At 39.0% G+C, this 12,992-nt stretch overlaps 1 protein-coding gene across 13 annotated transcripts in view; it reads right to left on the reverse strand.

The window, feature by feature from the left end:
* Window positions 1–12,992, reverse strand: part of ARID1B (AT-rich interaction domain 1B) — a 341,753-nt gene that overhangs the window by 75,303 nt on the left and 253,458 nt on the right. The window lies entirely within an intron of this gene.

Genomic DNA, 12,992 nt, shown 5'->3' on the forward strand with positions numbered 1-12,992 from the left:
ACCTTAGTGAGAGCATAGTGACCCTTCAGAAATCAGTGCAGGAGTCTGAGGTACTTCAAATGTTTGCAGGAAGCTCAGATGTCTTAGAAACAAAGAAAGGTCCATGGTCAAGACGTTAACTTTCTTGCATCAAAAAGAGAAAACAACATCAATCCTAGAAATCTTATCAGAAATGAAAGGGAGCAGCTGGCATGCACTCGTTTCTCCTTATTTACACATATTTTCCCTAGTGTTCAACTTCATTTTATAACCGATACAAAAAGAAATAAATTTTCTTTCCAAAAAATCAGATCTAAGATAAAGTTTGCTTTTGTAAAGAAAGTAAGTAGGATTACTTTAGAACTGCACTAGCGTTAGGGCAGTGGAATGATTAAATAGCTAGACTGCATCTGACATGCCAACCTGTGTGACAATAGTTTTGTTATCCTGTTTTGTTTTGTATTTTTTAAAAATATGCTAGGAAACAGCCGTGAGTTAAGTCTTTAAAAAGTGCAATGGCAACATGCTCATCAGTGAACAAATCTACTCCCTTCCCTTAATATTAGTGATAAAAGAGGTGCAGATGATGCTTTACCTGCCATCATAACAAGGTATTACTTATCAAGAAAACACCTGAGTGGAATTTGGCAAACTAAGCTATTTCAGAAGCAGCTGAATAAAGTGAGGCTGTCAGAATTATCCTCTTATGTTTTATAGTTATTTTTTATACTACATTTATATCCCTAAATTGGGATTTTATTAAAATTTTTATTAAATCCCAATTAATGTTGCAGAGTCATCTTTGCATTTTTTAAGTTACAAATGAAACAGGAGCATCCTATTAACAATTAGTACGCTATTATAACTATAATAAAATGTTTGTACATTCAAACAGAACATACATACAATGTTTCAAAATGGTCGAGTAGCAGCAGACTTTCTTCTTTCTTTTTAGCAAAATACAGAGAAAAAATACAAAACAGGTAACGTCTTATGATATTTATGTTGTAAAAATTCTCCCTTGAGAAAGGAACAGAGAAATATGAACTTTACATTGTCCTATACATCACTAACATACATAGGTAATATATACTCCATAACTAATAGCATTTATGATGCCCTTGTAAAAACATTTTAAAATCTTATATTCCTTTTATGCATACATATACGTAAGCCATATTAACAATAGTAAATTACTAGAGCTTCATGAACCAATGCACTAAGGTTCCTAAATCACATTTGGTCATCACAACAACCAACACAAAACCCTCTGGTTGTTGAATACTATCTACTCATCAATGACCAATTCATGAAAGAGCTCCTCTGAATGTGCTGGGTGTTGCTACAAAATCTGAAATGGATTCTTTTGATATTTTAAAGTCTTGGCTTGAATATGAAAAGGCTTTTCCAGGAAGCAGGAGCTCAAACACAAAGGAAGACACTACAAAGTAAAAAGTTATTGCCTATCAGCTGATAGACAGTAACTGTCTACTGGCACACACTTAACCCACAGTCAATAGGTCTTTTGAGTTGGCCAGGAGTATTTCGTTGATTTTCATGAATGAATTAAGCCTGAAAACACATGGAACACTTAGTCATTTTAAGCTGAGAAAAGCTTTGGAGTTTACAGGGATAGCAGATCATCATTAAAGGAACCTGTGAACTACACATTTGATAAATAAAAAATGAGGAAAGATACAACTTGCAATGGTACTTTGCAAAAAAGAACGCAGGTGGGGAAAAATATCAGGCTATTGCTCTTTTTAGAAAGGTATGCTCAGTGAAAGAGCATGGGATCAAAACAACGGAGGAAGTCTTCCGAGAAGAGAATAAGAAAATTCCTGTTGTTCTAAGGCAGAGGCTAAAGAAGGGAGCTAGACAGGCTCATTACTCTGGAAATCATGGAGTGAGAAAAGCAGAAACAGATTGGATGCATCTGCTAATCAGCAAATAATTAGAGAAAAATAACACAAAATTCTCTGCTCACAAATCAGCTCAAAAGAATTAAACAAGTATGTGAGAAAAGAATATTTTCCACTATCTATAAAAGAAAAAACCTGGGGGAAAATCACACATTTCCAATGCTTGGTATGTTAGCAAGGCATTGGCAAGTACCCTTAAGGAAAAAGAGCAAATATTTGCAGAGCCCTGACACTACTTTTGGCAGACGTTCCTTCCTCAACCTGTCATTGGGGTTGTATTCAGCATCCCAGGATTTTCAGCAGAGATACAACGGAACTGAGATGGATCTAGAGCAGCGACTCCCAAATGTAGCTTGTCCATGGGTAAAACAACACTGGGTCAGAAGTGGTAGGGCTAAGCAAACAAAAAAGCATATTCTGTGTAGTGGATATAATAAACTTCGGTAATGTGTTAACAGTGCGGGATGCTGAGGAAGATCACAGACAGACTGAAACTATCACTAGCCTGCTCACTTCAGGGGAGGCGATTTAGGTATCGAAAAAATCTGAGCAGTCAAAAGATTTTATACAAGTCTAAACAAGTAACAGCACTGAAGAAAATGAGGAAGGCTTGGCCCATGTACCAAAATGCAACCCAAGTCAATCATGTGAAACCAAGTGGGTGACATAAGAAAATTGGCCTCTAGAGGAAGTAGTAGGAAAGATGATGTACTTGTTCTCAGCTCTTCTCTTTTTCCTGAAGACAACCTTACTGCAATATGCATAGCTGGATGGGTAATGGTACAAATGAAATCTAATTCTGTCATGCATGGAACATCCAACTTAGTAATACACACTAAAGAGTCACGGCTTGATGAGCATGAGGAGATTAGTTTACAATGCAAACCTGTTTCAGAGGGTCCAAATGCTAATTCTCACTATTGCTGCCCAGTTAATAGGCTAGTAGAAAAACATACCAAATAAATAAATTTATTTACCTTCTCAAACTGATGTCAAACAAGATTTTGATGCACGTTTAGCACAGCTAAGGTACTGCACTGCACAAGTAAAATATATTTAGACGGCTCTGGTATGAACCCATCAGAGGCATCTCAAGCAGCTGCTCTGGGCACTGGTAATACTCAGGTATTGAGCACAGCAGAGCTCTGTCCATACCCTTGCTACTGAACAAACACTTTGTGCTGCTAACAGCAACTCACTCAACAGAAGGGTGGCAACATCAAAGAATGCATTGGTAACATTGACAAAGAACAAATCAGTCTTATTCATTAGCCTCTATCAGGAAGGCTAATAACCTTCTTGACGATAGATTTTTTAATCTCATAAAAGCTGATAGATTTTAAAATCCTCACTTCTTTTCCCAGTGACAATCTATTTTATAAACAACTCTGAGGAGTTTCCAGAAGAAAGTTCTTTGATGCTGCCCCATTAACTGTGAAAAAATCTAATTTCTGCATGGAGCTCTTTCTGCCACCCACATAAAGCCTTGCCTTCTTCTCCAAGTGCATCATGGTGTCATTAAAATATGCCGAGTTTTCTGGGGCAGAGTAACAGGAAACATGCTTCCCCCTTGGTACCTGGACAATTTATTTTCCTGTTGGCGTTGGCTAATATCTACAGAATGACTGCCTTATTTCTTCACACCCATTCAACAATGAGGTTTCTCTGTATATGTGAAACAGCAGATGTGGAAAACATCACTGTAGCAGTATCAGTGCTTCCTGCAAGGAGTGCTGAGATATTTCTCCTTTTCACTAAGGGATTGACATTCTGTATAAGAAAGGCTAATGGGTTGGTTTTATTTATTTTTTAGAAATATTTTCTTATTATGCTTTAATATCTATCTTACTGTATCTTCACTGTTTATTTGTTTGACTGTTTCTCTTGACAATGAGAATAGCTTTGGGGAAGATGGAAACTAATGACCTAGCTAAGGTTTTAACCCAGACCCCCCAGTGTTTCACCAGCTGTGCTATTAGGTTAACTGGCTGAATCTCTTCTGCTTCTCTCTCTGATATTACAAAACCCTGTCTATGTATAGCATGCAATAATGTTTAAATTTTCCCCACCCCTAAACCTCCCTTAGCTACTGACTGGCCTTGAAATTCATATAATCTATCATTGATAAATTAGAATCTGGGGAAGGATCAGACAGATTACCCAGATGGTAGCTGGGGAAGGCATATCCAACCTTTCCTAATGCAAACCTTGCCTAATGCTCTCTCATGTAAACTTGAGAGAAGGAAAGACATTTGCAGGGATGTTGATGCACAGAGGCAAAAAAACCCTTGCTCATCCACTATCTTACCGCAACACACCCAGTGCCAGATGCTTTTGCTTTGAGAATCAGGTAACGGTGAACTGTGGTATGAAAACACCCCAGAACAGCCCCTCACGCACACCTGACCCCCTAAAACAAATCCTTAGTTTCACTGGGGAGTTGGGGCTGCTGGAATCAATCTGGGCAGCAACATAAAAAATTTGAGCAGTCTGTCTGCTTTATACAATCAACATTTGTCTAAGTTTCCCTAATAATATGCATACTTATGAAAATCACGGAGGAGAGCAAAGAAGGAACGGCATTTTTCAACATGTAATGTGCAAGGCCTGCAGGCTTAATGGTCTAAATTTCAGGTTTGAAAAATTTAACCTCCCTGGGGACTGCTGTTCAAAGGTTCCATGGATCAACTCAGATCTTCCTTTTCGTTAAGTAAATATATTGAATACCATAAGATATATATGGATTTTGTGGACAAGACTAAAATACACACTGTGTCCTTTCTTTCACGTATGTAAAATAAATCATAATATTTTTCATAAATACAAAATCAGCACATTGTCCTTGGTCCCAAAATTTCTTCGTCTCAGCCCTATTTTACCGTAAGTTACTATCTAACTGACTCTTACCTTCCTTGATTTGCAGCTGTTCCCTGACAAATGTTTATTCCACAGCCTTTTAGGATCTTTTGGGATGGAAAGAACTATCCCAATGTAAGCTATTATTATATAGATTATTATGTTATTATATAAATCTCTGCTCACTGTCCTATATATTAACTTTAAAAGACATAAAGGATCTTAGATTAGAAGTTCTCTATTTTTAGAAAAGCTTCACAGAAGGTTAGCTTGGGTACTAAGGGAGCAGGCTGTCCTTGAAATCATGGTGCTGTTAAACAGGCAATCCACAAGCAGCCCTGAGTTTATAGGCCAATGGGAAACTGTCCCAGGGACAGTGATCGTACTCAATAACTTTAAAGTAAGCCTGGTGACAGGAACATCGACTGTTACTTTGTCAAGTTCTTCATCAATGACTGTTTCTGGCTTATTTCACTCCCCGAGCCCAAAGGCAGAGAATTTGAAGGCTGTCTAATGAAGTCAGTGGGAACTTTTCTATTGAGAAGTCTTTGCGCTGGCAACTGCATAAACTCTCTCAGAATAATTCAATTCTACTCCCTCATCTCAAAAAGAGAATCCCCAATTTAGTTTAAAAAATGAAATAAAGATTCATCCCCAAGTATAACTAGATTTAACATCAGCAAGAAGAAAGCAATGACCAGCTGCTAGTATACATAATTTGCTTGGGAGACTTGACTCTAGGTTTTGATTGTACAGATAATATTATCTGCTTGAAGTCCTACTTCTGCAGCTTTGCTCTCTCCTAGGGTGGCTTACCATATGCAAATCATACTCTTTCAGCTCTTTTTGCAAAAGGTCAATATTGCTGTGTATTTAATGCATCCCAAAACTAATCAGACCAACCTAAGGCTGAGGCTGGCTGGGGTATGTTTAAAATCCAAATATAGCCTGAAATCAACATCCTGGAATGGCAACTGATTCCTTTAAGAATTAATGTGGTTAGGCAAAGTAACATTATATCAAATATTTTAAAGTAAGAACAGCAACTGTCTTCCTTTAACACTTGTCAGACAAACTGGTGAAAAACTATTCACTCCCATGGCTCAAAGTGAAAACCAGTAAACGTTTATCAGGAAGTGTTAGATGAGTGGACAGTGAGGTGGATTGAGAACTGGCTGAATGGCAGAGCTCAGAGGGTTGTGATCAGTCTAGTTGGAGGCCTGTAGCTAGCAGTGTCCCCCAGGGGTCAATGCTGGGTCCCGTATTGTTCCACTTCTTCATCAATGACCTGGATGAAGGGACAGAGTGCACCCTCAGCAAGTTTGCTGAGGATACAAAACTGGGAGGAGTGGCTGATCCACCAGAGGGCTGTGCTGCCATTCAGAGGGACCTCGACAGGCTGGAGAGATGGGCAGAGAGGAACCTCGTGGTGTCCAACAAAGGGAAGTGCAGAGTACTGCACTGACGGAGGCATAACCCCAAACCCCAGCACAGGTTGAGGGCTGACCTGCTGGAAAACAGCTCTGCAGAGAAGGACCTGGGAGTCCTGGTGGACAACAAGTTGATCATGAGCCAGCAATGTGCCCTTGTGACCAAGAAGACCAGTGGTATCCCGGGCTGCATTAGGCAGAGTGCTGCCAGCACCTCCCAGGTCGAGGGAGGTAGTCCTCCCCCTCTACTCAGATATGACCTGCTGAGGTCATATCTGGAGGACTGTGTCCAGTTCTGGGCTCCCCAATATGAGAGACACATGGAGCTCCTGGAGCGAGTCCAGCGAAGGGCTACAAACATGGTGAAGGGCCTGGAGCATGTCTTGTATGAGGAAAGAGAGCTGGGCCTGTTCAGCCTGGAGAAGAAAAGACTGAGGAGGGATCTCACCACTGTGTATAAATATCTGATGGGAGAGTGTCAAGATGACAAGCCAGACTCTTCTCAGTGGTGCCCAGTAACAGGACAAGAGGCAACGGGCACAAACTGAAACACAGGAAATTCATTCCACTTGAATGCAAGAAAATGCTTCTTCACTGTGAGGGTGACAGAGCACTGGCACAGGTTGCCCAGAGAGGTTGTGGAGTCTCCTTCTCTGCAGATATTCAAAACCTGCCTGGACGCAATCCTGTGCAACATGCTCTATGTCAACCTGCTTGAGCAGAGGGGTTGGACTAGATGATCTCCAAAGGTCCCTTCCAACCTCAACCATTGTGTGATTCTGAGTGTGTGTGATCACATAGATCTTGATTACTTATCAAAAAATAGATATATTGTAAGCTTTTTTGCAATGCATTGGTACATGATGTAGCACAATATGGACAGGTACATGAATAGGGCTCTTGGGTGCTATGGCAACAAAAATAACAGAGAAAATAGTTTGCATAAATTTTAACAAAGCTAATCATCAGGCCAACACTACATTTCAAATTAGAGGAAAATTAAATATCATACTTATGTCCAACTTAAACCCAAAGGACTTTTATAATCAAGGTAAAAATGCAGTTGTAAAAAATAATGACGGCCTCATCCTTTTAAAGGCCATTGATAAATACAGTGCTTACTAAATTTAGAAGCTAATATAACTTTCTGAGCTCCCAAAGGAGTTCAGATCAAGCTTCTGTTGCGCAGCTCTGCCTATGCATACAGATCGGCTCTATATGTTCCTGTACATCCTTTAGAAGAAATGGAGATGGGAGTGCTGGTTTGGTCTATAATGTGACTCAAGATGAGAGAGAGATGTTTTACAGAGCTATCCTTGAAATGAAGTAACTTCTTCTAAAGATGTGCGATAGTTTCAGTTAAAACCTGTTTCTTCTCCTTTCATGAAACACTTCTCTGGCTGTCCAGGGCACAATTCATCTAACTCCAGCTTCTTGGGCATGAGGAATTATTTCCCAACCTGACATGGCACTCCTGCATACCAGCTTGAGTCAGCTCCTCTTTACTGACCCACTTGGAGAACACTATGTGCAGAAGAGGCACTCAAACATACCTGTGGCTTTGCACTCAGTGCATGTCTCAAGCATCTTTCTTTAAGAGCCTGAAACACTTCAGTCTACATCAAGTAAACTTATTACCAAGTCTGATTTAACCTTAAGTGGTGTTGTCGTTAACATGGCAAGCAGAGGAATTTTAATGACAAGAATCATTTTATTCTCTAGCTGCTCAGTGCTCTGAATAGATCCCAAATGCCCAAATGAGAGCAAAAACATAATCGCGGCGAGTAAGTCTTTAAGATCTAAAAGCAAACTACAGTATCTTTTTTGTTGCAATAAGAATACTTTGATCTATTTTCTTCCTTCTGTTTTCTTTTTTTAAGAAGAAAATAATTTCAGGGAAAAGAATCATTATCATCAGATGTCAATATTAAGCCATGAATCTGATCAGGAAATTTAGGGGCAAATTCCCAGATTGGTATTCTGCGTCTTCCAAATAAGCACGAATGTTTCCAGTTAAAAGAAAATATATGACAGTGAAATTTGTGTGATGACTGTGTACAAATAATCACATGTACAAAAAAGTTAAAGGGGAGAAAAACACCTACATGAAATCTAATGGGCATATTAGGAAATTGCAGTTAGAGAAATTCAGATGCTACTTAGTGTTGTAGGGAAGCACAAAGAGAACATCAAAATGCCTGATCACATCCCATCTGTTACTACCTCTTGCTGGATAACATCTCAGCTGCCCAAAAAGCCATTTAAATTTACTACATTGCAGCTACATATATCTACATATATACTACATATTGCAGATATATATCACTTCTGTGAAGATCTAATACTAAATAAGAACTAGATTTGGAGATAAAGCTTACAAGCAGTTGTGTCAAATAGATCCAAATTTTGCTTAGTACAACACCTGTATTCTTATAAGCCTGCAGTTTCTTACTGCCTGTCCTTGTTTGTGATGTGTTTTTTAACAGAGCTTACAACTGTACAAAATCCTCAAAAGCTGGACCATGTAAATGACAGAAAGAAATAAAGCTAGAGCGGAAAAAAATGATTTTTTTTTTTTTTTTTTTTAAAAAAAAAAGGGTACTGGGAGGGGAGTGACAGCAAAGAGGAAGGCTACTATTCAACAATTTTGGAGGTGCTTACTCCCAGCACTTTCCACACAGATCTGACAGGCACAGAATGGTGCCATGAAACTGCCTCCAGCAATGGAATACATTTTCCAGCACATCACAGCAGCTGCAGCGGCATCAGTTCTGCTTGCAATCCATGTCCAAGCAGAAAAGTTCTCAGTGGTCCTATTTCAGCATATCTCAAGGACTAATTAAATCCTCATTACTATCTTCTAATTATTCCAGAGCTCTGGGATTTCACTGAGCAAGTCCCCAATGGTGCATTAGATGAAAAGGGTTAAATAACCTGTGTTGATTTTGAGACTCCAGATCTATTTCAGACCTTTAGCATATCATCAGCATTATCATGAATATTTAACTATGCACCGCTGTGAAAATTATAAGGGGAAAACAATTAAAGATTTTTTAAAAATTAATTCTGACCCACATACACTTGCACTAATAAATAAGGCTTCTTTAAGTATCCCCATTATGAGAGTGCTTGCTACAGTAATAACATCATTAACTGTTTCCATTAAGTTCAACTGTTTTCAGGAGCTCCCAATTTACTATTTTAATATAAATAAGACTGAAATTTGACATGCACACATCCAGCTTGATAAGCATGAAAAATATTACTTGAAAGAAGGTAAGTTTTGTATGCTTTTTCAACATTAGGGAAGGAAGCATTCATTTCTGCAGGAGTGAAAGTGTCTATTTCAACATTATTGTGACACACATTCACCTACTAGTGTTCACATAGGTGAGTATTCACCTACACTGAGGAACACTAGGTTACACAAGTAAGAGCAGGAGTATAAGCTAATGGCTAGGGACAGAAGACTTTCAAACTGCAGTTCAGGAAGCCAACTTAGGAGGTCAGTTTGGATACGCTGAGTTTATATTTAATCAATACAAATAACTTTGAACCCATGATGCAGTTTTGGCTACTGCATCCTCAAAGCACAGTTTCCAAAACACAGAAAAGACTAAGCAGATATCGTTAAAAAAAGGGACTCAAACAACTATGTACCTCAATTATTTGCAAAATGGGTATGACAGGCATGGTACTGCTGCTTCACCATCTTTGAGGGCTGATGTAACTAGTTTGTAAAAAGCTTTGACTTCAGTAAATAAGAAAACTCTCAAACTCTGCTTCTGGTCAGAGTAAAGAAAAATCTGGAGTAGCAGCATGAGAAATGAAGAGCAAAATAAGCATCCTCTGCCCCCCGAAAGTACAGTAAGTTTCAGTGACTAGTTCAGTAGTCATGGCTCCATTTTCATGTAAAACCCCCAACTAATGATAATTTGCTGGCATTCAGCAGCAGTTAAACGCATGCATAGTTGAACCTGCAGGCCTACTCCTGCTACCCCAGGGGACTCCTCATGCCATCCTGCACAGCCTGCGCCCTCCATCTCCACAGCTCCAACTCCCGCAGTCTGTTAAGTTATATGGGACTTAATTTCTCAGTACCAGGACTTTCAAAGACATGTGATCTGAGACACAGCTTATGCACATAAAAATACATGCTATTTTCTATTGCCTATTTAGAAAACACATTGATAAAACTGAAAAAGTTTCATTGACAGGATATGTAACATATTAACTGATTACTGATTCTGTAATGGAAACAGAAGTGGACTACATACAATACTACCTTCCATTTATACTAAGCCAGATCCAAATGTACTACAATTTGATATGAAAGATTTTCAAATTATTAAAAAAAAAGGTAACCATTTTAAGCTACCATTACACAGAGTATGAAATAAGCTATATAAAAAGTAAGCTGAAGAGCACAGGAAATCCAGCCCCCTAAGAAATTCCTATTATTGTGCCTATGTACATATGTTACCAGCCTCCTCCTCCCACACACAGAATGTACATATAAAAATATGCTCATTGCTTCGTACTGCACTGTATGACAGGGGATGTATAGCCTTAGGCTGGCAAACGTAAGAAATCCCAGCTGGGTGCTGAATAACCATGGAAAGTAGGATAAAATATAATCACACACTTTCATAATAAAATAAGTAAGTGTAAATGTAATGGTTCAGTGTAGTGGTTTAGCATCCAGAAGCACTACAGCTTAGCCCTCACCTGTCAGTCAAGCTTCATAATATTTGATAAATAACATTTTCATTCAAGTATAGAGAGAAGAGGATTCTACTCAAGAAACTGCAAGTAGCCTTTTATTCATTCAGTACTCTGTCTAAACAAGGAAAGAAATATTATATAAAGCACTAAAAACCCCCACTGCCTTATCCTATGGAGGGCATCTGGATTTTTTGTTTTCTCTTTTTTTTGTTTTTTGCTAGAAAGTGTATCAGTAAGCCAAGTGTTTAAACTACTGTAACGGATGCCTGTTAGGTGTCCTCAGCAGCAACGATTTTCTGCTCAGGTTTTTATCAGTAAACGACAAGCACCTTCCCTTTGAGTTCCCATCACTCCCACTCCTTCCTTTCTCCAAGTTCAGTGGAAACCAGTTCAAGCAAGCAAAGGCATCAACTAACGTAACAGCCTTTTTAAAAGGTGAAGTTTTCCATTTCAAAGGAGCCTCTAATCAATGACAGGGCGCAAAAGGGAATGCACGCATGTTTATGTGCTAGAGCACAGACTTTAGAGAAGCTTTGGGGAACGTGTTCTGCAAAATCAGTAAGACTTAGCTAGGTACAAATTTCATATCTGCTGCATGAAACAAATGGACTTCTTATACAAGCTGGATCACAAGGATCATGCATAGAATACCAGAATCCTCCATTTATAATAAAACAGAAAACATCTTGCATATGAACAGGGCAAAAATTACTGTAACATTCCCAAACACATTTCTTCTAAGAACAAACCCACAAGTCTCATTGCCATATAGGAAGAACCAGGCCAAACACATCTGTAAATTTTCATTTCCCCACTGTTCTTGTTTTACTTCGCAGTTACAGCAGCTGTCTTCTCTGTTTTACTTCTGAATACCTCCCTAGCTCCCCCAAACACACACTGGACTCAGTTTCCCTCTAGAGCACCAAAGAGGTTCAAGCCTCGCAGCTAGAGTCAGAGCACCCTAACCTATCCCCCAAAGCCTGATGAGGCACATATACTGCAGAAATAATTATTACTGGTCAGTGCCACGTGCTGGGCCATGACCCAATCATGCCAGGCAACGAACACATCTTTCTGAGATGCTTGGATCTCCCAAGCCTTGCTCTGATCCTCTCCTACTGTCTTGTGACATGCTGCCCTATGAAAGATAACAAAGTTATAGCGAGTATTGAGGCCATCCTTTTTTCGTCAGACATGTACACTATTCTAAACAGTTTTAAAGAGAAAATAAGTCCCTGCGCTAACAACTGTGTATAAAGAATGACTTGAAAAGGAAAAACAAAAAATGAGTCGCATAGAATTCTGTGTTTAATGTTCTCATTAATCAGCATTTGAAGAAGAGGTGACATTCAACACAGAAAAAATAGCAAAAACTAAGAATCTTTTCCCCTCTCTGTGAATCCTCTTAGTTCCTTCTGGATGCTATCCCAGAAATTTATCATTCTGTGAGCTCAACTTGTTTCACTGTGAGAAAACTTCTAGTATTTATGGTATCCCCATATGGTGCTACTTGAAATATTTTTGGTACCAAGACATTTTAGGAGGGGCATTTCATAAATAACTCCATGTTTATCACAGTTATCATGTGTCTGTTTTGCGAACTTGGTGCTGGCACATGTTAACCACTGCATGGACAGGATGCCTAGTTAACAGCAGTTTATCATTCAGTCATGGAAAAAGGCCATGATAATTATCCTTCTTGGGCTAGGGAGGAAGGAGGAAAAAAGGAAAGGTCTTAAAGCTTACAAACAGTAACATTAAGAGAAAAAAATCTCTGTTTATTTTGGTGAGCATTTGCTAGGAAACACCTTTTTAGAACAGTGCTGTTGCCTGCAAGGTTTTCCCTTGTAAGATTTCCAAATCTTTGAAACGTTTGACCTAAATAATTGATTTGCTTTAAAGATATTTTTATGTCTGGAACTGGCCAGGGGACTAGCTATCGTGTCCATGCAAAGACATCAGACACAAGGGAGTTTTGGTAACGGTAGTAAAACTGCGGTAGTACTGTAAAACTGTGGGGAGTACTACTTCTACAGTACTTTCTACAGATCTTGAACTCCAAGCTAGACAACAAAAAGTT

Source organism: Dromaius novaehollandiae, chromosome 3, assembly GCF_036370855.1.
Source record: "Dromaius novaehollandiae isolate bDroNov1 chromosome 3, bDroNov1.hap1, whole genome shotgun sequence".
In the NCBI taxonomy this organism is placed as follows: Eukaryota; Metazoa; Chordata; class Aves; order Casuariiformes; family Dromaiidae; genus Dromaius; species Dromaius novaehollandiae.